We start from the raw sequence: 22,376 nt of genomic DNA on the forward strand, positions 1-22,376 counted from the left end.
ACTATGTCATTTTAAAAAATTGCTGCATAGTATTGTACAGCATGGCTGTGTGTGTGTGAAATGGATATAGGTATCTTTTCAAACATCCTTTCCTTATTCTGCCTGAAACAGCTTCCTTTTCAAAGTTACACTGGTTGGAAGTCTATCAGTGATAAATTCAATATTGTCAATAAGCTCATCCTTTCAATTGTTAATACCCTTGGGAGAGTTGTAGCTAGTTGTTCTATTTTCACAATAAATTGTGAATCATACAGACAAGTTGTTTCTTTCTAACACCTGGCTTACATACTCACCAGGAGAGGAAATGTTTGTTATAGAAGGAAGAGGTCATCAGAATCCAGGGGCATTGGAGAGGGCAGCAAGTGAGGAAATGCCACTAGCTGATAGGCACAGTGAGTTCACCGGGAGCCGGGAGACAGGTAGATGGCATTCGGGAGAAAGAAGAGCAATGCAGAGATGGGGACAGGAGGACTCCAAAGTGATGGGGACAGGAGGACTCCAAACTTCTCCCTATGTTGAAAGTGTAAAGCAGACCCTGGCTTGGGACGAAAGGTGTGTGATCTCGCAAGTGTTCCTTGGCCTGAAGGAAAGGGAGCAGTAATGGTGAGTGAGAATTTTATAAGCACAGTCAGTTATTACAAGTACTGATGTGCCTGCTCCTCTTCAAGTGTCCCTGGGACTCTGATTTTGTGACAAAAGCTGGCTTCAGGGTCACATTAATTAGTTGGTAGCCCATCATTGCCAGGAATACCTCCCATTGTTTCTCCACTGTTATCTCTATTTAGTCCATCCCTGTGACATACTGGCTCTTGGACATTGGCTGGCCACAAGTAGTTAATCAGTTCAGTAAGTTAAAGTTGAGGTTTACCACCTTCACTGGATGTATGCTTGGCATTTGGGGAGACCCACATACATATGTTTGAGTGAATCTCTTCATAAAAAGGTGGGTGGGGGCGCCTGGGTGGCTCAGTCAGTTAAGCATCTGACTTTGGTTCAGGTCATGACCTCTTGGTTCATGAGTTTGAGTATCGCATTGGGTGAGCTCAAGCCCCACTTCAGGTGAGCATGAGTCCCACTGTGGGTGATCCCTGCTTCTCTCTCTCTCCCTCCCCGCTTCCCCCCCCCCCCCCCCCCCGCCTCTAGTGGGATTCTTTCTCTCTGTGTGTGTCTCTCTTTCCCTCCCTCTCTGTGTGGGATTCTCTCTAGTGGGATTCTCTCTCTCTGTGTGTCTCTCCTCCCTCTCTTGCTCTGCACCACCACACATGCACTCTCTCTCTCAAAAAAAAAAAAAAAGGTAGGTGGCTAATGCTAGCTGCTACTTGGAAGGCATGTGAGTGTGTGCAGTATTGATGGCGCCATGCTAATTAAGACTAATGGCCAAGAGAGCCATTGCTGATGACCCAATTAGGCAGATTTAGTTAGAGATTATACAGATAACTCTGGTTAAGACATCAATCTAGTTCAATTTTACAAGGCTTCCATTTAAAATGAGGTGGTATTTGACTATAATAAAATAGTATAATAAGTAGTTTACTGTGTCTTGCCATTATGGAAGCTGAGTGCTACAAACAGCCTTAAAAATTACCATTTTAGCTTGATTTTTTTCATGTACCAATTATGTAGATGGCTTATTACCAAGTTCTTTTTGCTCATTATCCCTCCTGTTGTCCAGTTGAGATTGTTTTACAGTTCCCTAGCCCCTTGACAAGAAGGTAGACATGAAGAAGGTGAAGCTCACATCTATCTGCCTAGCAGCAAATCTAGTAAAACATTTTGTGGGGAAGATACTGAAGCTATTGGCTGAAAACAGACCTATGTGTTCCCGCATGGATTACATTTTCCTTTGATTCCCTTAGATCCCCAATGTTGGAAAGAGCTAACAATTGGCTGAACTGAATATTTCTTGGTAGGATAAAAAGTAAACTCAGCAGGATTCTGCTTTATATGGCATTAATTTTGTTACATGTAAGGAAAAACAGTGATAAATCCAACAGGATTTTGAAGATTTTCAAATTACACATGATTTGTTCAGTGATTACACTCATCAAAACAGTTTTTGCCTAATTCTGTAAATACTGTCAACAAAGTTTCTGAATTTTCTTAGAGTACATTATTTTTAAGAGCTATAAAAATACAGTCATTTATAGTTGTATCTGAATCAATGGTGCTGAGATTGATAGTTCTCAAATATTGCATAAGAAAATATCACCGAGGGATTGCCCTATGGCTTAGAAGCCTTCAAACATTTCTTATGTTTTTGTTTTTTAATTTTTACTTTTGAGAGAGAGACAGAGCATGGGCAGGGAGGGACAGAGAGAGAGGGAGACACAGAATCCAAAGCAGGCTCCAGGCTCCGAGCCATCAGCACAGAGCCCAATGCAGGGCTTGAACCCACGAACCGTGAGATCATGACCTGAGCTGAAGTCAGCGCTCAACTGACTGAGCCACCCAGGTGCCCCACTTCAAACATTTCTTAAATGGGGAGAGGGAAATCACAATATTATACCAGTAGAAATTTTATCATGGGGCTTAAACTGGATGCAGAAGTTTTTCTGCCTCTTGCCTTTAAGCACGGGTTTGGTGGGGAGGAGAAAGGGGGGGAGTGAGAGGATCGAGAAAAGGAAAAAGGCTAGTAGAAGGGTATTCCAGCTTCTGCTAGTTTATTGCTTTCTCTAACGCTCCTAGTCACTGCCATATGATAAATGCCTCAGTGCACCCTTCAGTTTCTTGCCCTGATGCAAGAAAACACCAGCTAAAGAAGGACATATGTTACCCCCCTTGGAAAAAGAAATAACAAATAATTAAGACCACAGCTCAGAGGGACCCACATTTATTGGCAATAAAAGGCAGCTGTGCTGACAACTCTACCAATTAATCTGCCAAAAGCGAGCTTGTCACTGTGTTAGAAAACAGCACTGGAAACATCCAGGGATCTATATAAAGCTTGGACAGCAGTCTTAAAGAACATGGGCAGCAGTGTGGTACCCCACCCTTCAGCAGATGAAGTAGAGTTCTCCATTCTTGCCCAACAAAACTCCTCACCACGTGGAGAGCCCCTGAAGCCTCAGTGAGGAGTGCAACTGGCCCCTTTCAGAGGTTCTGTGCCTCTGGAAGGTACCAATAGGAACAATAACTTTTTGGAAGTTACATTTTTTGTGGACCTTGAGCTCTTTCAGGTGTTTCACTAAATCTTCACAATTATGCTACTAGGCAAGTATTAGCATCGTAGTGGCCACAGGTGAGGAAACTGAGGCACAGAGCTTCCAAATTCAGGTCTCCCTGGCTTCCATATTCATTATTTTCCCATAACAACATAGGTTTCCAGATGAAGCAGCAAGAAATGTGTGTTCTGGGCCTGGCTTCCATGAATTTATGGTGTGACTTTGGGCAAGTCGTTTAACTTCTCTGGGCCTCGGCTCTGTAGCTAAGAAATGAAAGGTTATTCTTGTAAAACTAAACATACTCTTACCATACAATCCAGCAATCATACTCTTTGACATTTACTCAAAGGAGATGAAAACTTATGTCTACACTAAAACCTGTGCACAGATGTTTATAGCAGCTTTATTCATAATTGCCAAAACTTATAAGCCACCAAGATGTCCTTCAGTAGGTGAATGGATAAACTATAATGCATCCAGATTATGGAATATAATTTAGCATTAGAAATAAAGAAGCTATCAGGCCATGAAAATACATGGAGGAGGGGCGCCTGGGTGGCTCAGTCGGTTAAGCGTCCGACTTCGGCTCAGGTCATGATCTCTCAGTCTGTGAGTTCGAGCCCCGTGTCGGGCTCTGTGCTGATAGCTCAGAGCCTGGAGCCTGTTTCAGATTCTGTGTCTCCCTCTCTCTGACCCTCCCCCATTCATGCTCTGTCTCTCTCTGTCTCAAAAATAAATAAACGTTAAAAAAAAAATTAAAAAAAAAAAAAAAAGAAAATACATGGAGGAGACATAAATGCATATTACTAAGTGAAGGAAGCCAGTCTGAAAAGGCTACATATTGTATAATTCCAACTGTGTGACATTCTGGAAAAGGCAAAACTATGGAGACAGTAAAAATGTCAGTGATTGTCAGGTGTAATGGGGAGGGAGGGATGAATACATGGAGCACAGAGTTTTTTAGGGCAATGAATCTACTGTGTGTGATGCTATAATGGTGAATACACGTTATTATACATTTATCTAAACCCACAAGATGTGCAACATCAGGAATGAACTCTAATGTGAACTGTGGACTTTGGGTGATCATGATGTGTCCATGTAGGTGTGTCACCTATAACAAATGTGCCACTCTGATGGGGGATGTGGATAATGGGGGAGACTGTGCAAGTGGGTAGGCAGGAAGTACATGGGAAATCTTGTACCTTCCCCTCAATTTTGCTGCAAACCTAAAACTGCCTTAAAAATAGTCTTTTTTTTTTTTTTTTTTTAAATGGGAGGATAGAAATTCTAAGGTCTCTTACCAAAGTGCTTCTCCAGCTTTAATGAGCCAAAGGAATCACTTAAGGATCTTGTTAAAATGCGGATTCGGATTCAGTAGGTCTGGGGGGAGGCCTCACTTTCTGCTTCTGAGAAGCTTCCATCCAGGTGATGCTATTGCTGCTGGTGCACAGATAGCACTTTGAGTGTGGAGGTCTTTTATTTTTTATTTTTTTTTAACTTTTATTCATTTTTGAGAGACAGAGAGCGACAGAGCATGAGCAGGGAAGGGGCAGAGAGAGGGAGACACAGAATCCGAAGCAGGCTCCAGGCTCTGAGCTGTCAGCACAGAGCCTGACGCGGGGCTTGAACTCATGAACTGTGAGATCATGACCTGAGCCAAAGTTGGATGCTCAACCAACTGAGCCACCCAGGCGCCCTGAGTGTGGAGGTCTTAATAGCATTATCCTCCTGAGACTCGAAGATGGCAGCAGGCATGTCTTAGTCTTCCCATCATTGCTGTATGCTCACGTTTGGTTAGATGCCTTGCATGTAATAACGTTAGACATGTTGGATCTAGTTAGTACAGAAAAGTGGCTCAAAGGGACATAGATGGATGGGAGTTTGTAACTTTAGCTGTTCAGTGATTCTGTAGTCCTCTAAAGGTTCCATTCCTCCAGGACCAAACCAAGACTGTCCTTATTCCCATCCCCACCCACAGCAGGTTTCCTATTAATCCTTTCTCCCAGGTGGGCATACCCACCCTAACTCTATCCTCAGTTCACTCTGACTGACTTGATCCAAAATGAGATGACCTTAAAGTATATCTTAATCGTAGATGACATTAGGAAACACCTACCCTTCCAGAGATTTTATTTTGCATGTTAAATCACATTCTCCCCCACATGCATTGTTACATATAAAGTTTCTTCCTCCAGTCCAACACCGCTCTTTGCTCTGGTAATCAATACCTGCACTTTATTAGCTGTCTATGGTAGTACCATGCATTTTTCCTTGTTCAGTGGAAGTGACTACTCTTAGGAATGGTTGCAGAAACCAGAAGTCAGCTTTTCATTATCTCTATGGGGAAACATATTCATAATCTCAGGACAACAAGATGGCATGAATTCAAAATTTCTTTTCTTTTTTAAAAAAATCCCATTATAAACTACTTGTTTAGAGTTAGGTTTAATTAGAATACTTTACAAATAAGGGCTTACTGTGTTGAACCTATAAAGAAGTAGATGCTATTTTTTTAACCTGATCTTTTCTTATAATGCCCAGAAGGATAACACTATGTATTTTTGTATGACTATCAAGGGACAGAGGCAGCTCCAAACATTTGACCTAGATAAACAGATTACCATTCACTTCATCTGAAAATATAGGGATAATTAACTTGGACAGCCATATAAACAGCAGGGAGCTCCTCCAGAGTGTCTGCCTTCTCAAATCAGATAGCTCCTGGAGAGCTGCTGCAGAGAGGGCATTCAGCGTAGCTGCCTTTCACTGCTGTATTTTGAATTGTTCTAATGAACTGTATGGTATTGTGGAAAGAGCTCTGGGGCATTTTAGTCTTCTTGGGTTTGTTCCTACATCCCAGCCCACTCATGTTTACCCATTAGGTAAGGGTTATTAATGGATTTGTTTTCCTGAGTTAAACGAAATTTTTTTCTTCATCATGTAAAGTTGATAACTTAGTCCATTACTAGCATCAAGCCCCGGAAGTCACAGAGCTGCACCAGACCTGAAAAGCTGTCCAGTCTGATCCCCCATCTGATGTCTGATTTCCCATTATAGAATCTCTGGCCTCTGGGGCCTCACACCAGTCTGCGCTCATTCACGTCCAGCTGTGGGTTGTGCGTTCCCTCAGGGCCTCTTCATCTTTGAAGAGTTCTCCTTCTAAGAAAGTTCTTCCTGAGATTGAACTGAAATCATTTCCCTCTAGTTTCCATCCTTTGATAGTCATGCAGGGAGAACAAAACAATTTTTTTCCTACACTTGACAGGGCTCCAGGTATTTTATTTTTATTTATTTATTTTTTCATTAAAAAAATTTTTTTTAATTTTTCCTGAAGTTTGAAATATACATTTATAACTGACCCATCTCTGTTTTCACATAACACTTTTTATTTTATTTTATTCTATTTTATTTTATTTTATTTTATTTTATTTTATTTTATTTTATTTTTAATTTATATCCAAATTAGTTAGCATATAGTGCAACAATGATTTCAGGAGTAGATTCCTTAGTGCCCCTTACCCATTTAGCCCATCCCCCCTCCCTCACCCCTTCCAGTAACCCTCAGTTTGTTCTCCATATTTATGAGTCTCTTATGTTTTGTTCCCCTCCCTGTTTTTATATTATTTTTGTTTCCCTTCCCTTATGTTCATCTGTTTTGTCTCTTAAAGTCCTCTTATAAGTGAAGTCATATGATATTTGTCTTTCTCTGACTAATTTCACTTAGCAAAATACCCTCTAGTTCTATCCACATAGTTGCAAATGGCAAGATTTCATTCTTTTTGATTGCCGAGTAATACTCCATTGTATATATATATATACACCACATCTTCTTTATCCATTCATCCATTGATGGACATTTGGGGTCTTTCCATACTTTGGCTATTGTCGATAGTGCTGCTATAAACATTGGGGTGCATGTGTCCCTTCGAAACAGCACACCTGTATCCCTTGGATAAATACCTAGTAGTGCAATTGCTGGGTCGTAGGGTAGTTCTATTTTTAGTTTTTTGAAGAGCCTCCATACCGTTTTCCAGAGTGGCTGCACCAGCTTGCATTCCCACCAGCAGTGCAAAAGGGATCCTCTTTCTCCACATCCTCACCAACATCTGTTGTTGCCTGAGTTGTTAATGTTAGCCATTCTGACAGGTGTGAGGTGGTATCTCAGTTTGTATTTCCCTGATGATGAATGATGTGGAGCATTTTTTCATGTGTCAGTTGGCCATCTAGATGTCTTCTTTGGAGAAGACATATTCATGTCTTTCGCCCATTTCTTCACTGGATTATTTGTTTTTTGGGTGTTGAGTTTGATAAGTTCTTTATAGATTTTGGATCCTAACCCTTTATCTGATATGTCATTTGCAAATATCTTCTCCCATTCTGTCGGTTGCCTTTTAGTTTTGCTGATTGTTTCCTTTGCTGTGCAGAAGCTTTTTTATTTTGATGAGGTCCCAGTAGTTCATATTTGCTTTTGTTTACCTTGCCTCCTGAGACGTGTTGAGTAAGAAGCTGCTGCGGCTAAGATCAGAGAGGTTTTTGCCTGCTTTCTCCTCGAGGATTTTGATGGCTTCCTGTCTTACATTTAGGTCTTTCATCCATTTTGAGTTTATTTTTGTGTATGGTGTAAGAAAGTGATCCAGGTTCGTTCTTCTGCATGTCGCTGCCCAGTTTTCCGAGCATCACTTGCTGAAGAAACTGTCTTTATTCCATGGATATTCTTTCCTGCTTTGTCAAAGATTAATTGACCATACATTTGTGGGTCCATTTCTGGGTTCTCTATTCTGTTCCATTGATCTGTGTGTCTGTTCTTGTGCCAGTACCATACTGTCTTGATGATTACAGCTTTGTAGTATAGCCTGAAATCCAGAGTTATGATGCCTCCTGCTTTGGTTTTCTTTTTCAAGATTTCTTTGGCTATTTGGGATCTTTTCTGGTTCCCTACAAATTTTAGGACTATTTGTTCTAGTTCTGTGAATAATGCTGGTGTTATTTTGATAGGAATTGCACTGAATATGTAGATTGCTTTGGGTAGTATCAACTCCACGTATGTTAAGTATCGATTATACACCCCCTGAGTATATTCTCCTCATCTCCATGTCCCTTGCCAGTTGTCCTTCTGTCACTATCCTGGTCATTCTCATTTGAACAGGCTCCCAACTCTCCAATCTTCCTCAAGTTTGTGGACCAGAACTGGTACCATCCTCTGGGTTCAAGTGGGACCAGCATTCTAGAGTAGTGGTTCTTGACCTTGACTGTGCATTGGAATCACCTGGACTTTACTGACCTGGGTTCAAGATTTGTACAGACTTCTGGGGTATATCATGCAACTGAGGCTGAGAACCACTACTGTAGAGTCTTTACTGATCAAAGGCATTCCTGGGTGCATGGGCTGAGTGTGGAGAAGGGATGGGGAGGGTGGTTAGGGTGGAGGAGAAGCTATAACCTGTTGTTGAATTGGTAGGTTTCTCCTTAAGATGGAACTAAGGTTACTTGGTTTTTAGGTTTTAATCTTGAATTATGTTGCATTAATACAAAACCAATATAATCATAACTTAAGTTTCACGGCTGAGCTAGGTAAGCTCATGTTTTCATGTTCCACATTTTATCATGTTTCTGGCAGGTATTTTGTTTTGCTATGGGATGTTATGACAAGGCATTTTGGAGTTGGGATTTGGGGACATACAGTCTCCCTCCTGAGGTATCACTCCCCTCCATACCTCTATCACACTACATATTACACATTAGCTACACCAGATCCCTAACTGATATTGAATTTGCTACTCACCTAAACTCCTAGTCTTTTTTCCCTCATGCTACTACTAAGCCATTACCCCATCTTATATTTCAGCAGATGCTTTTTTTTATTAATTAAAAAATTCACCTTTAATACTGATAAAGGCTAGGTAGGAGGATGTGGCTTAGGTGTACCACAGCAATGGGCTTCCCAATCCTGGACTCTAGAATTAGCTGGACTTTCCCACAGGGAATACTAGAAAACTACAGACTTCTTATGTGGGGACTGTCTTGTAAAACGTACTGCGTGGAGGCACAGACCATAAAGTGTGTTCTCTGTCTGCAGGCAGACACCCCAAAAAGGGAATTACATTTTACAAGGAAAGAAGAGGTAACTATGATGCATTGGCCCAATATGTACCACATTTACCATATTCATTGTAAATGCATGATTTCACTTAGTCTGTACATAATTTTGTGATGTGCATGTAATTATGCCCACATTACAGAGAAGAAAGCTAGTGCTCAGAGGGGCAGAGTGCTAATAAGTGGAGTGTCAGGAGCGAAATGTGTGTCATGCCCTTTCCACCACACCATCCGCTAAGGTAAGGGAGGCACTTCATCTGTATTGAATTTCATTGTATTGGGTTCACTCCAGAATTCCAGGCTGTCAGTCTTTCTGGGTCCTATTTTTGCATGGCGTACATTTGCTAGGTTACAAAAACCTGCTCCACTGTGATGAAATGCAGAACACTTAGGAGATACTCTACCTTCCTTGGAGCAACTTGCTGTATAAAGTAGTAAGTCAGACTATACACTTGTGAAACTAATTGATCCTATATTCTTGACTCTGCATGAAAAGTAGAAGAGGGGATTTTTTTTTTTTCATCAGTGTGTCTGAATGATTTATACAGGTAGTTCCTAACTTGGAACAGGCAAAGTAATTTGTAAGGCAGATGTTTGATCATTTAAAGATACATTTCTCTCTAGAAATAATGTTTTACCTTCTGATCATCTGCAATGCCTGTTTAACCCACTGTGTACCTGGTATGTATAGTGAAAATACTATTCCAACTCCACCATGAATATATTATGGATTATTATAGCAGTGTATTCCTAATTCCTAGTAAAACTCCTGTCTCCCCTGTGGTGGCAGTAGCAGTTTTTAGATCTCTAGAAGATCACAGACCTGGTATGCTTGTTTAACGTGCCCAAATAATGAGTTCTTGACATTTGTAAATCCAGCAGTTTATTTCCTGATGAGAGGTGAGCACACCTACAAACTACCAACTACACCCAGTTTCAGAAGTGCAGAATATTCCAGACTTAGATACCCCTTTCTTCTCCTGTCAGTTTCATGCCAGACTTCTTGAAAATTGAGGTTTTGGAGCAGAATTATATCTCTGTACAATGAACTATTTCAAAAATTCCTTTGTACATAAATACCCACTTCTGTACTTTTCTACACTTTTCTGCACATGCTTTGGAATGCAAGGGGTCCCTTCCTGCATTTACCTGACTTTCTCGGAGTCTGGCTCCACTGCCTTTGACATTTACAAAAGTCTCAAGTGCTTACCTCAGCATCTTTGACATTCTGTGGTTCTTGGGAAAAGGCTAGTTAAAATGGATGGAAATAATAAATGACTCTTTATATAGAGCCACTAGCCAGGGGCCATTTGCCCAGGAGGCTGGAAGGGGGGGACCAGGAGTGAGACTCTGCACAAGACACTGTACCCCCTCTGTCTGCTCTCACTCACTTTGATTTACAACCTCCCTACCCCCCACGTGCAAACATTTATACTCTGATTTGAAGGCTAAGGACTGTGGATAGGAAATACTTCTAAGCATTTGAAGCCATTCATTTCCAGGTTTCAAACTTGATTTCAGATAGACCACTCACTCTGTTCATCACATCACATCTGTCCCAACCTTGGGGCCCTGGTCAAAAACTTCTAACCAGTGTCCTAACTAGAACCCACAACCCTAGAGATGCAGGAGGTGATGACAGTGTGTGTGTGTGTGTGTGTGTGTGTGTGTGTGTGTGTGTAATTAAATATGTATACATGTAGAATTGAAACAAATGATATCTGAATATTCTGAATATGTTTGGGGCACTGCCTGTGTGCTAGGCACTGGTTGCAAAAAGATGGAAAGATACAGCTCTAGTCTCTATTACGGTAAAAGATAATTAGTAGAATGGAAACACATTCAAGTTCTGTGGGCATCCAGGAGAGGGAACGCCTTAGAAGTCAGGATTCACAGAGGAGCTGGAGTTTTAGATGGGTTATAGCGGATGAGTAAAATTTGGGCAGGAAGGCAAGCAAGCAGGAGAAAGTGTTCGAAGCAGAGGGAAAATCATGAGACAGTGTAATGTGTTCTGGAAGGTGCAAGTCCTCTGAAGTCTGAGCTGAGAATGCGGGAAGAAGACAAGAAGTGTTAGGCAGAGGTCTCTTCGTGATGGCCTTTGGTGCCATGCGGTGGAGTTTACGTTTTACGCTCTAGGCAGTGGGAAGCTACTGAAAAATTTCAGGCAGGGGAAGAGAGACATGGCCAGACGTGTTGGGCATCAAAGCTGAGGCATGTATGCTAAAAATAATTCAAATCAGAGGGAAGTAGAATTCTTTCTTCATCACTGGAAAAAAAAATAATAAAATAAAGCTCTTACCTCAGCTTTGGGTAGAAGTCTTTGCTTTTTCCTCCGGAAATACAGCTCCATCTTCTCCTTTGTGGTTTCTGGGCTAGTGCTTTCTTAATCTGGTCTTGCAAGCAAAGCTACCAGATGGCTCCTGTCCCTTCTGCCATCCTGGGCATGCCCGCCTGTCAGGGTTGATGGATGGACTCCTCCCTTGTATTTCTGACCTTTGCATTGCCACCTTTCCAACTGTGTGACTCCAGACTCTCTCGATCTAACCGTCATGCATGGAGATTCATGAGCCCCCTTGGGAGCAGACCACTTGTCTTAAATCACTTGTCAGAGGCACTGAGAGGCTGCTACTTAGTGGAACATTAAAAACAGTTTTAGTATTTTGAACCTTGACCTGTATCCAGTGTGATCACTCTGAAATTGAGTCTCTCTCTCCTGCTCTTTATTCCTTTTATTTCTTCCTTTTATCCTCCAATTTTCCTTTTTTGCTTTAACAGAATTTTTAGGCTGCATGGATCTGGGCTGGGAGTAAGTGACCTGTTCTAACTTTTTCTCCTAGTGAAGATCTAGTTTGCGATAAAAGAGTGAACAGTCCATCCAGCTCTGGCCTACCAGAAGGAATCCTGGGCTGGTGGGGGCATGTTGTTGGAAACCATCCTTCACATTTCTACCTTGCCCCACTCCATCCTCAGTCACAAGCACTCGGGGTTCTTTCTGGTGGTCCAGATGTAAGGTTCTTGAAGGCACTGTTGGAAAGAAAGAAATAGAGCTGCTAAGAATCAAAGAGACTGCCATGGAGAACTGGTTCTAGGGAAAGAAGGAAAAGAAAGGTGAGAATGGAGAAGGTAGCGATCTACTAGGAGTGAGGAGGAGAAGGGAAAATAGATTGGGAAGAAAAACACTGTGTCAGAAGAGTCCTGAAAGGACAAAACAGGGGCACCTGAATCATCTGACTCTTAATTTTGGCTCAGGTCCTGATCATTATAGTTCGTGAGTTCGAGCCTCACATTGGGCTCTGTGCTGATAGTATGGGGCCTGCTTGGGATCTCTCTCCCTCCCTCCCTCCCTCCCTCCCTCCCTCCCTCCCTCTCTCACTGCACCCCCCCTACTCTGTCTCTTAAATAAATAAATAAATAAATAAATAAATAAATAAATAAATAAGACAAAACAAACTGTGGTTCTGTCAGTATCTCCTTTAGCACTTACAGTCTTTCCCTGCTGAGTAGTGACAGACTGCTGCATGGAAGGAGCCTAGTTATCTACAACTATGACAGTAATTGCAAAGACTTCGATTGTAAGTTTCTGGAGGCTGGGCACTGGGTGCTGTTTGCTTCTTTCTTTCTCCCTCCCTAGCCATGCCCTTCGGGACTTGATGTGGGTCTTCCTGCTGAAGGACCTGTGGCAATCACATCTGAATTTTTTCATTCACAAAGCAATAATACACTTAGGGTTTTTACGCAATTTGACAGGAATGGAAGAATTTTCTCCAAGCCCTGGCACCTGTCCTCACAGCTCCTTTCCCAAAACAGTGGAGCAACTTAAAATAGCCATTCATCGTCTACTTTTATAACAGTTCTTGTTTTTAATTCACAACTGGAGCACGCAGTCCATCTTCTGATGTACCATTGAGCTCTGTGTGGCCAGGTGACCATGGAGCAGGGCGCCCTCCAGGCAAAGTTCCAGGCAGTGAGAGCTGCGTGTCAACAGTGGAAAGTGTTGGCTGCTCTGGGATATTCCACCCACAAGTAATTGCTGTGGTATTTTTAAAACATCTCTGTCAGGATATAGGTAGGGCTGATGCTTAGCAGGGAGCACCATGGTATATTCCGTCTGATTGATCAGTGCCCATGCCAAAGCATTTATTAAATATTTGGACAATCACCCCTAGATATGGGGTTGGGGCTGACGTGCACAATCACATATTTTCCTTTTGGTTGAACTGGTATTTGGGATATGGGATGTTTTAATGTCTGAATTAAACCTCAGTCCTCTCAGTGGGGAAGGATGTAGCCCCCCCCCACAAACCCCACTTTTTGCCAGCCTAGAGCCAAGTAGGGCTTAAAGGTGCCCAATGAGGGGTGCTCCTTGAATCTTCTTTCCGCGTGCTGCTCATTGGCTTCCCTATCTTTCTTTGAAAGGCAAATGCTCCAAGTTCAGGCTCTGAATAGACAGAGGATTAAAGGCTTTTGAAGTCAAAAATAGGTCTTCAAAGCTGCCAGCAGTGGCCAAGGATTCCCTCCACTATAGCATGGGTCCAAAAACCCAGCCCAGCACACATCTCCCAAATGCTTTGGGAAGCTCATTTCCTTTGTGCAACAAGACCTGTGTTGTCTGTGAGCCTCAGACTTGGATGCTGGGGAGCAAGCATTGCTGGAGGAGGGAGGGAGGTGACTTCTGTGCTGACTGATCCAGTACTGGAATAGTACAGTCCAGCCAGGGGATCCAAGTTTGCTGGGGGTCCATTTCTAGTTCATATAGGTTCTTTATGAGTGTGGGCCACCAGCCCTGCTGATGGGCATCAGATCCCTTGGGCTCACTTGTGCTGAGTGCATCATGTGCTGGTTGTTCTCCCGCTATCTGGAAATCATTAGCATTGAAATGGTTTCAGCCACTGTGTACTTGGTGTGTCACGGGAGGCGCAGCCCAGCACAGCCCCAGTTCTAGGAACCAGGAGCCTTTTGCTTCCTGTAGGATTTCCAGTTTAAAACCCAGTGAAGCCCTAGCCTCCAGGCCATCATCAGGTCCCCTTTTATCTCTTCCCTTTCCTCTCCTTTTGGAGCCCAAGAGTAACGACATTTGCAGGGAGATTCTGACATCTATCTTTCTGTCATTTCTTGCCTACCTTGTAGGTTTGAAGGGGTGGGGTGTGCAGGTAAGTCACTCTTTAAAAAGCCCTCAGGAAAGGATTTGCATTTTACATCCTCTGTTATGTGCATTTTGCAAAGTGGAATGTCTCAAACGAACCCTCAGAGGAAATTGGGACTCAAGCCTCTAGCCACCTAAAAATCATCATAAAAACTATATTATAATAATAGCTGCTGGCGGTGCCTGGTAACATGCTAGGAGTGACGTCTGCCTTCCTTACTCCTCACATAGCCCTGTGGACGAGGACCCTGAGTCTCAGAGTGCTGCACAGCTAATAAAAGAAACAGTGGATTCTAACCATGATCTTTGTGAATCCAAAGCCTACGCTCTTTCTGCTCTACAAGCTCATGACCTGGTTAGGCTTGGGCAGGGTGGAAGCCCCAGGAGGACAGAGGAGCAAAGGAGGAACAAACATCTGCAGTTCACACTAGATAGTCCAGTCATGGGTTTCTCTAAGGAAGCAAAATGATCTTTTGAAAGGAAACTCACGCAGTCCATCAGCTTCTTGCCAACATTAGGACGGTACAACTTGCCAAAAACAGCCAAACCTTGTTTTGGGTATGAAAGCAGCTGTTATAATAAACTCCTCTCTCTACCTCTTTTTCCTGTTATGGTAGAATGACTGTTTAAAGTAAATGTCTCCAATACATGGATTTTCTGGGGTCATGAAAACATTTTTTAATTGGCAGGTTCTTCTACATTTTTCGGTGAAGTTAGGAAGTAAACAGAATGCCACACGCCATTTCAGATTCACGCAATACAAAGGTCTCTGGATTCGAGAGACTTTATTCCCTGCCCCCCACTCCCTTGGGCTGGAGCCTTCTCAGGCTTTGTGGGCTTGTTCCAGAATGAATGGATTGCTGCCTCTCTTCTGTGCTGGGAATTACAAAGCAGAGTGAGGGGAATGAGCACATAGAACTCAGAGTCAGATCTGGGTTTGAATCCTGGTTCTGCCAGTTGCTAATATGTCACCTCAAGTGAGTTACTCTGAGCTTCAGTCTCCTAATATGTAAAATGGCATAGTAGTAATTACTCATTAGGTTGTCATGAAGTTTAAAACAAAATTCAAAATGGGGCGCCTGGGTGGCTCAGTCAGTTGAGCGTCCAACTTTGACTCGGGTCATGATCTCGTGGTTCGCGTGTTGGAGCCTGGAGCCTGCTTCGGATTATGTGTCTCCCTCTCTCCCCCCACCCCCCTGCTCACACTCTCTCTCTCAAAAATAAACATTTTTTAAAAATAATAAAATAAAACAAAATTCAAATAATTGCCAACATTTACATAATTCTTGTTATATGCTCTGTGCTGTTAGGTTTGACATGACTCATTTAATCTTCTCAACAACCCCGTGGGGTAGGCACCATACTAGCCATATTCTAGCCCTTGGGGATATAGTAGTGAGTTGCAAGTGACTGACAAAAATCTCTGCCTGCATGAAACCTACATTCTTTTTGAGGAAAGACAAAAGATAAGTAAAATAAGTAGCATGTTAAATGGTGCTTAGTGCTATGGAGAAAGATAAAACAGGAATGGGGAATGGTGAGGGATGGGTAGTGTTGTTATTTCTCAAAAGAATGATCAGGGAAAGCCTCTCTGACAAGATGATATTTGAGTAAAGACTTTAAGGGAGAGAGGGAGCCATGAGGATATCCCAGAGAGAGAGAGTCTGGGTAGAGGAAAAGACAAATGCAAAGGCCCTGTAGAAACATGCCTAGTGTATCCAAGGTGCAGCAAGGAGACCAGTGTGGCTGGAGTAGAAAGAGCAGATGAGGTCAGAGAGGTCAGGGTTGGGGCACAGACTGTGTAGGGCTTTGCGGGCCTTAGCTCTTTGTCTCTGTGAGATGAGAAGCTACCAGAAGAACTTGAGCAGAGGAGGGGCATGATGAAGATGAAGCCAGATGTGTAGAAAGGACACTTCTGATTCATTCACTACAGCTGCTGCCCCTGCTGTTGGTTCCCACAAGGACAGTTGCCAACTTTTTGAGACTGTTTAAGTAGGAAATTTCTTAACAGGACATCTGGGCCTCCACTGTCAACATTGTACTTGTTGATTTTGACAGCAGATGAGCTTTCCCCAACTTCCCCTCTATCTGGGTCCAGCCTCCCTTCTGGATGATTCTGTCCTTTGCTGCCTCTCTGCACTGGATTGTCTCGATGATACTGCTAATGTGGTCTATACTTGTGATTCATAATGTGTTGCTGCATTTGCATTAGTTATTGGGACCGGGGACTCACAGATAAATATTGCTTTGGCTGGGCAACCAAGAGAACCAGTGGAGACCAAGGATGTGGAAAGCCATGTTTGTCAATGAACTTGCCCCCTGCAGTGTGGCAGACAGAGAACTCACTAGCACCTATAAATTCCTTTGGGAAAAGATTATGATATCCTTATATTCCTGTGAGGGGCCAGGCATCACAAACTCTGAGCCTTAGGTATGGCGAGCTTCTAGAGCCCAGAGATCTCCTGAAATAATGTCCAGTGTACATCCAGGTACGTTTTTCTGGGGAGAGGTCATAACTTTCATGTTGCTTGTTCCTTGAATGATTCATCACAATTGCAGGCCATACTTACATATGGATATGCTAGTGCACTAACCTATATGCCAGCATGTGGCAATATACACATTTCAAAAAGGGGCTTAAAGGGATCTTTTAGTTTCCTAATATTAAGAATCTGGAAAATTTCTATTTAACAAATATTACTTGTAGGATTTCTAAGATAGAAAGATAAATCATGGTCTCTAGGAAGGCATGGAATGTATTTTTGAGGACATCAAGGTGTGTTATCACACAAGGTCTGTTTTGCCTCCATGCTCAGTGACTAAACTGCTAGGAATTCACCCGCTGTATTAGATCACTTATTCTCATATGCTCCTCATTGCCTTTGAAACACCTCCAACTTTAGCAATGCTTTACAGACATGCACATGAGCCAAATGGTTTAAAACAACAACCTAGGCCTTAGGTATTTGGAAGCACCCACATCCCCTTGGGTCCTTAGTGGAACAGAGCTCACACACAACATGAGGTCTAAGCTGCAAAGGGGAAAAGAGAGGAAAATTTAATAGGGAAGCATAGTGACTTCGCAGCAGTGCAGTGATAGAAATAGACGTTCCTAAAGTCGTGCTGGCACATCCTGACGTGTTCCTGTACTGGAGGCAGGCTGTGCACCTGGCATATCTATTGGTTGCCGCTCATCTGCAGATGTACCCGAAGCACACCAGGCGGAATTTGGTGGGTTGCTGCTTCCCCTGGGCACATTAGTCCATGGGGCCCAGTGCAGAGAAGCCCTCAAGGGGTTCTTAGCTGGGACTTAGAGAAGTCAACAAAAGGATTTGTTGAGAATGACTGATCCCACGCCCTGGAATGCAAACCCTGCACAGTTTATGGTACATAATTATATACAATAAACTATAAAGGACATACAGTGGGTTTTGATATCAGGTTCCAGCTCCTCCTCACTAAAGGAACTGGTAAAAACCCTTCATCATTGTGGCTAAGGAAATAGTTCTGGTCCTGTCTGAATCTGCTTCCATAGGTCCACCCTGCTCTTCCCCCACTGTTTAGTCTCACTGACTAAAGAGATGTCTGCTTCTCACGTCAGGGTCAGGAACATCCATAAGCCTTCCTATTTTTTTCTGTGGAGGGGAAAAACTAGGACCATCAGAAACATGGTCAAATATGATTAAGCTTGTATTTGATAACTGGAGAAGATCCATGATACACATTATGAAACAGAAGCCTGTTTATTTTGTTCTTCAATTGCATAGAAATTTCACATTTTTTATTGAGATGAGAACTTTAAAAAGGAAAACTATGAAAACATTTGCTACCGGTTCAGTCTGTGTTTCTGTCCACCAACACGAGCAACATTTCAGTTTTATCCTGGCCACAGGGAGCCCTAGTCTCTGTTCCTCTCTAACTTGAAAATCCTGTCAGAAGATAAAGTGAGGCATGTTAAGAATTTTAAGAGTTTAAGCAAACATCTGTTCAAATTGGAGCAGGCAAACCGGAAGTGGTTAGGAACCAAGGGAAAGACTTAAAGAGAAGGTGTAGAAGCAAGGAAAGGAAAATATTTGATTGGCTAATGCTTAGCTGTTTGTGATTGGCTACTCTTGGGTTGGGATTTTGTAACCTTAAGGCATTTACAGACTTAGGCTTTGGTTTGCTTATGTAGGCTGCCAGGGCATGAGAGCCACCTCATCTAATGGCCTCCTGATTTAATTAATTTAACAATACCAGTCTCTCAAAAAGATTCATTATCTTTTGCTACAAAGCTGTAATCTCTGTTTCCTGGAAAGACGGGAGGAGGTTTAACCTCTTTGGCCGGAACCTTTTTTCTGCTGGAAGATCAGACCAAAAACTGGATCCCCTATTTGGGAGGTATCAGTACACTTCCTGTGTCACGTTACATGTCCACTTGTCAGAAAGTGCTTTGCCAAAAGTGCTGCCCAGTGTCAGTAAATAACACTTATAGGTATACCCTACAAGATGATAGAGCTGGGAAATTATTTTGCTCCCACTTCTGCACCATCTTAAGGGTTGGACTAGTTTGCTCCCAGCTGTGGCTCAGAGACTTCAGAACTGTAGTACTTGACTTACTAGAAATGAGATAGTGCAGTAAAAATAGAGTCAGTTTGGTCTCTTCAGTTGATTACCTGTTTCATGAGGGTGGGTAGAGGAAAAATAATTGAGGTTGAGGAAGAACTCTGAAATGGGTCTACTAAAAAAGAATGCTTTCATTGTCTAGACATAGCACCCCAAGTAGGGAGCACCCGACCTGTGTGCTGAGCCACGGTGTTTGGGTCCCAGTGGGGGCCACACAAGAGCACCTGGCCATGATGTCCGTGGTGGGAGGAGTGGTGAGGGTTGAGTGGAAGCCGAAGTCTCACCCTACTCTGAGGACCAGGTGTGCAGCTATAAAACCTTAGTATTGGCCATTTGGGAACTTAAGAATCACTGCATTTTAACAGCAGGAGCTCCACTGGTACTCATTTCTTTACCTAACAGACTTACTTGATTATGCCCTAGATGTCCAAGTAATTTTCTATGACTTGTGCAGATACTTGTATCATGCTCTAGTTTGTTTTCTCTTTACTTTCTAGAACCCACTCTTCATTACTAACAGAAATAATCTATATCATCTCTATGTTCCAGTGCACGGAGCACAGACATTCCACCTCAGGATTTCCCCGCTTGTTGGGACACAAATGACTCAGTGATATCAACCTTCCTTATAGTGTCTTTCAAGGCCTTTTGTTGCTTATTTTCATTCCTGTGTTGCTACAGCTCTCCCCTTTCTTTTGTTATTTCTAGATACTCACAAATCTTTGCTCTTCTAAAAAACTTTTTTTTGGTTATTTCTGTCTCCTACTCTGAGATCCTTTCCTTCTTACTCTAAGCCTGTACAGCTGAAGCCCTTGAGAGGAGTGCTCCCTGAGCCCCTGACTTTCCCAGCCCCACTTGAACAAACATTTCCATTAGGTGATTTGTGCCCACTTGTTTTGTGTGCCTGGGAAGTAAGCAAGAGTAGATGGAAACCGACAAATCTTCCCACCCAGCTCAAAGCCAAGAAGATTTACTTCTACACGCTAGTCCCATAGATACAATTGAGTAAATCTACAATCACATAGTCATTGGGGGCTCTGTATACCCTAGTAAATTAGTGCTTCTAATTTTATAAGGACTGTCATAACCACAGTTGTAAGTGGGATTTTTCCTTTTACTGTAGTATATGTTCCTGTGCTTTACTAGGTGTTGTTTATTAGGTGTTGTTTCCCCTAAGTGCTATATAAAGTGACAGATTGTTTCAAGGCAACCAGTAGACTGTATTTACAGGTGGTTGGTTGTCTTTACTAGCTTTACTGCTACAACACAACTGCTTTCTGGCAAGAGGGAACATCACATACTAGCTGGAGTTATTAAGTCCAGACTTTATTCTATTCCTCATTTAGGAATGGATGTTCTGTGAATCACTGAATCCTTGTTTAGTTCCTCTTCAGGGCCATCCGTGACGTCAAAGTAATGAAATAGCACTGTCTTTTGATTGTAGGATCACACTGCTGGACTGTTAGCAATAGGATGAGAGCTTTTCCAACACTTCCAGGACTTCATGGGGAAGTCTTGCTGCTCAAGGAAGGAAGATCCCTGCTTAGGCCCTGGTTTGTTGTTGTTGTTTTTAAGTTTGTTTGTTTATTTATTTATTTATTTTGAGACAGGGGCAGGGGGGCAGTGGGCAAAGAATCCCCAAGCAGGCTCCACAGTCAGCACAGAGCCCAATGTGAAACTCAGACCCACAAACTGTGAGATCAGTACCTGAACCAAAATCAAGAGTCGGGCATTTAACCAACTGAGCCACCCAGGTGCCCCAGGCCCTGTTCCAGAAGGGGTGTGTGTCCTTGGTCTGCTGAGCCCAGCCAGGCCTGTCCCTCGCATCCCACTGTGCAGTGACCACTCAAGACAAGTACTTCTTTACTGGAAGGGACCAGAGGATATTTTAAAGAATAATAAGCAATAAACTCACACTATATTCCAAACTATATCTAGCTTACTAGGAATTAATGTAAATAAATATGTGCTACAAATTAGAAATGAAATACATGAATGACTCACTAGTGGGTGATTCTGATACAAATTTCAAATTCCACATTCACTGGCATAGTGGAGAAAACCCTGACTTAGGTGAGGGTTAGACAGCATTGTTAAGAACTTGTCCTAAACCTCTTCTTTCCATCTGTTTAACCAGTTTACTGATGTAATTAAAAGCTGTTTGGCCATTTGGGCAATAAAATGGATTTTGTTGAGCATGGAGTAGAATTAAGTGATTTGACCCTAAGAAGTTCATATTGGTGAAATTGTGTGTATACTGTCTGCATCTCTGATCTCCATTGAGTAATGAACCAGAGCTAATATGGCCCTGACCAAATTTTGCAATTTTCTGCTACAAGAGGTCAAGTTCAAAAGGTATTCTGCCTCCACTGTTTGCAGCTCAGCTGGTGTATTTCTGATGTTTTCCTGTTTCTGTCTGTCTCTGGGTCTGATGGATGCTGTCACAGATATTTGTGCATCTCATGAATGTATAGAGATCTTATGCTCCTTTGGACTCTTGGACATTTTTAATTTTTAAAATTTATTATTATTATTATTATTATTATTATTATTATTATTATTATTACTACTACTATTATTATTTGGCCTAGCAGATGGTGTTTTAATTCCTTCAGAATTTTAGGAGGCAAAGAGAATGTCTTCCAGACTGAGGCTTGTCATTTGATGTGCCCTCCACAACCCTCTGTCCTTAGACTGATTCATCTATGCTCCACCTCTTAACTTTGCTGCACTAACTTCATGTAGGTGACAGACTAGGCCAGCCCTTCTTTACATCATCTCCGAAGCGAGAGGAAAATTCACTTTCAGGCTGCTTGGTCAGAATTAAGTCAAACTTGTATCCATAGTATGAAGTTAACAGACATGTGGGAATTGAATCCTAAACACTGTCAGTTTCACTAGGAATTGAAGGTTATTGTACCCCATAGAGATTATGAATTTGAAATGTATTAAGTATCCCTGGAAATTTTGAATTCAAAACATCTCATGTGCACAAATATCACTAATAAGAATACCCATCTGATCTCTATAACCTGGAGGGGGAGAGAAGAAACAAAGGTCCAGTGTTATCTTCACTCTGTCCAACGATCCCGAACTTCTCAAGTGATTACTCCAGATGGACAGAGCAGTTTGATTTGTTTAAATGTGATGGGTCAGTTGAACCAGGCTGAGTAGTGTGCTGGCAGATGTTTAACAACCAGCTTTCCAGGGGACAAAAGCCCTGATTTGTAGCATTTGCTGATTTTTTTGGTGTAAATACTCCCAGTGTGACCAGTTCCAAGCTGTCAATGTAAAGTCACTGAACGTAGAGTTGTGAAGAGATACAAATACTTGGTTCTCACCAGTCAGTGTCAGCTGGCTCAGGCACG

At 42.4% G+C, this 22,376-nt stretch overlaps 1 protein-coding gene and 1 long non-coding RNA gene across 2 annotated transcripts in view; one reads left to right on the forward strand and one right to left on the reverse strand.

Annotated features, from left to right (window-relative positions):
* Positions 1–22,376, forward strand: part of COLEC12 (collectin subfamily member 12) — a 194,240-nt gene that overhangs the window by 112,276 nt on the left and 59,588 nt on the right. The window lies entirely within an intron of this gene.
* The window catches only part of LOC147575530 (uncharacterized), a 39,317-nt gene that overhangs the window by 3,724 nt on the left and 13,217 nt on the right, over positions 1–22,376 (reverse strand). Inside the window, exon 2 of the long non-coding RNA XR_015242482.1 lies at positions 11,560–12,284. This is a non-coding gene — a long non-coding RNA (uncharacterized LOC147575530). The remainder of the gene's footprint in view (positions 1–11,559; positions 12,285–22,376) is intronic.

The sequence above is a fragment of the Puma concolor genome, chromosome D3 (assembly GCF_028749965.1).
Source record: "Puma concolor isolate L17-30 chromosome D3, mPumCon1.1.hap2, whole genome shotgun sequence".
Taxonomy (NCBI): domain Eukaryota; kingdom Metazoa; phylum Chordata; class Mammalia; order Carnivora; family Felidae; genus Puma; species Puma concolor.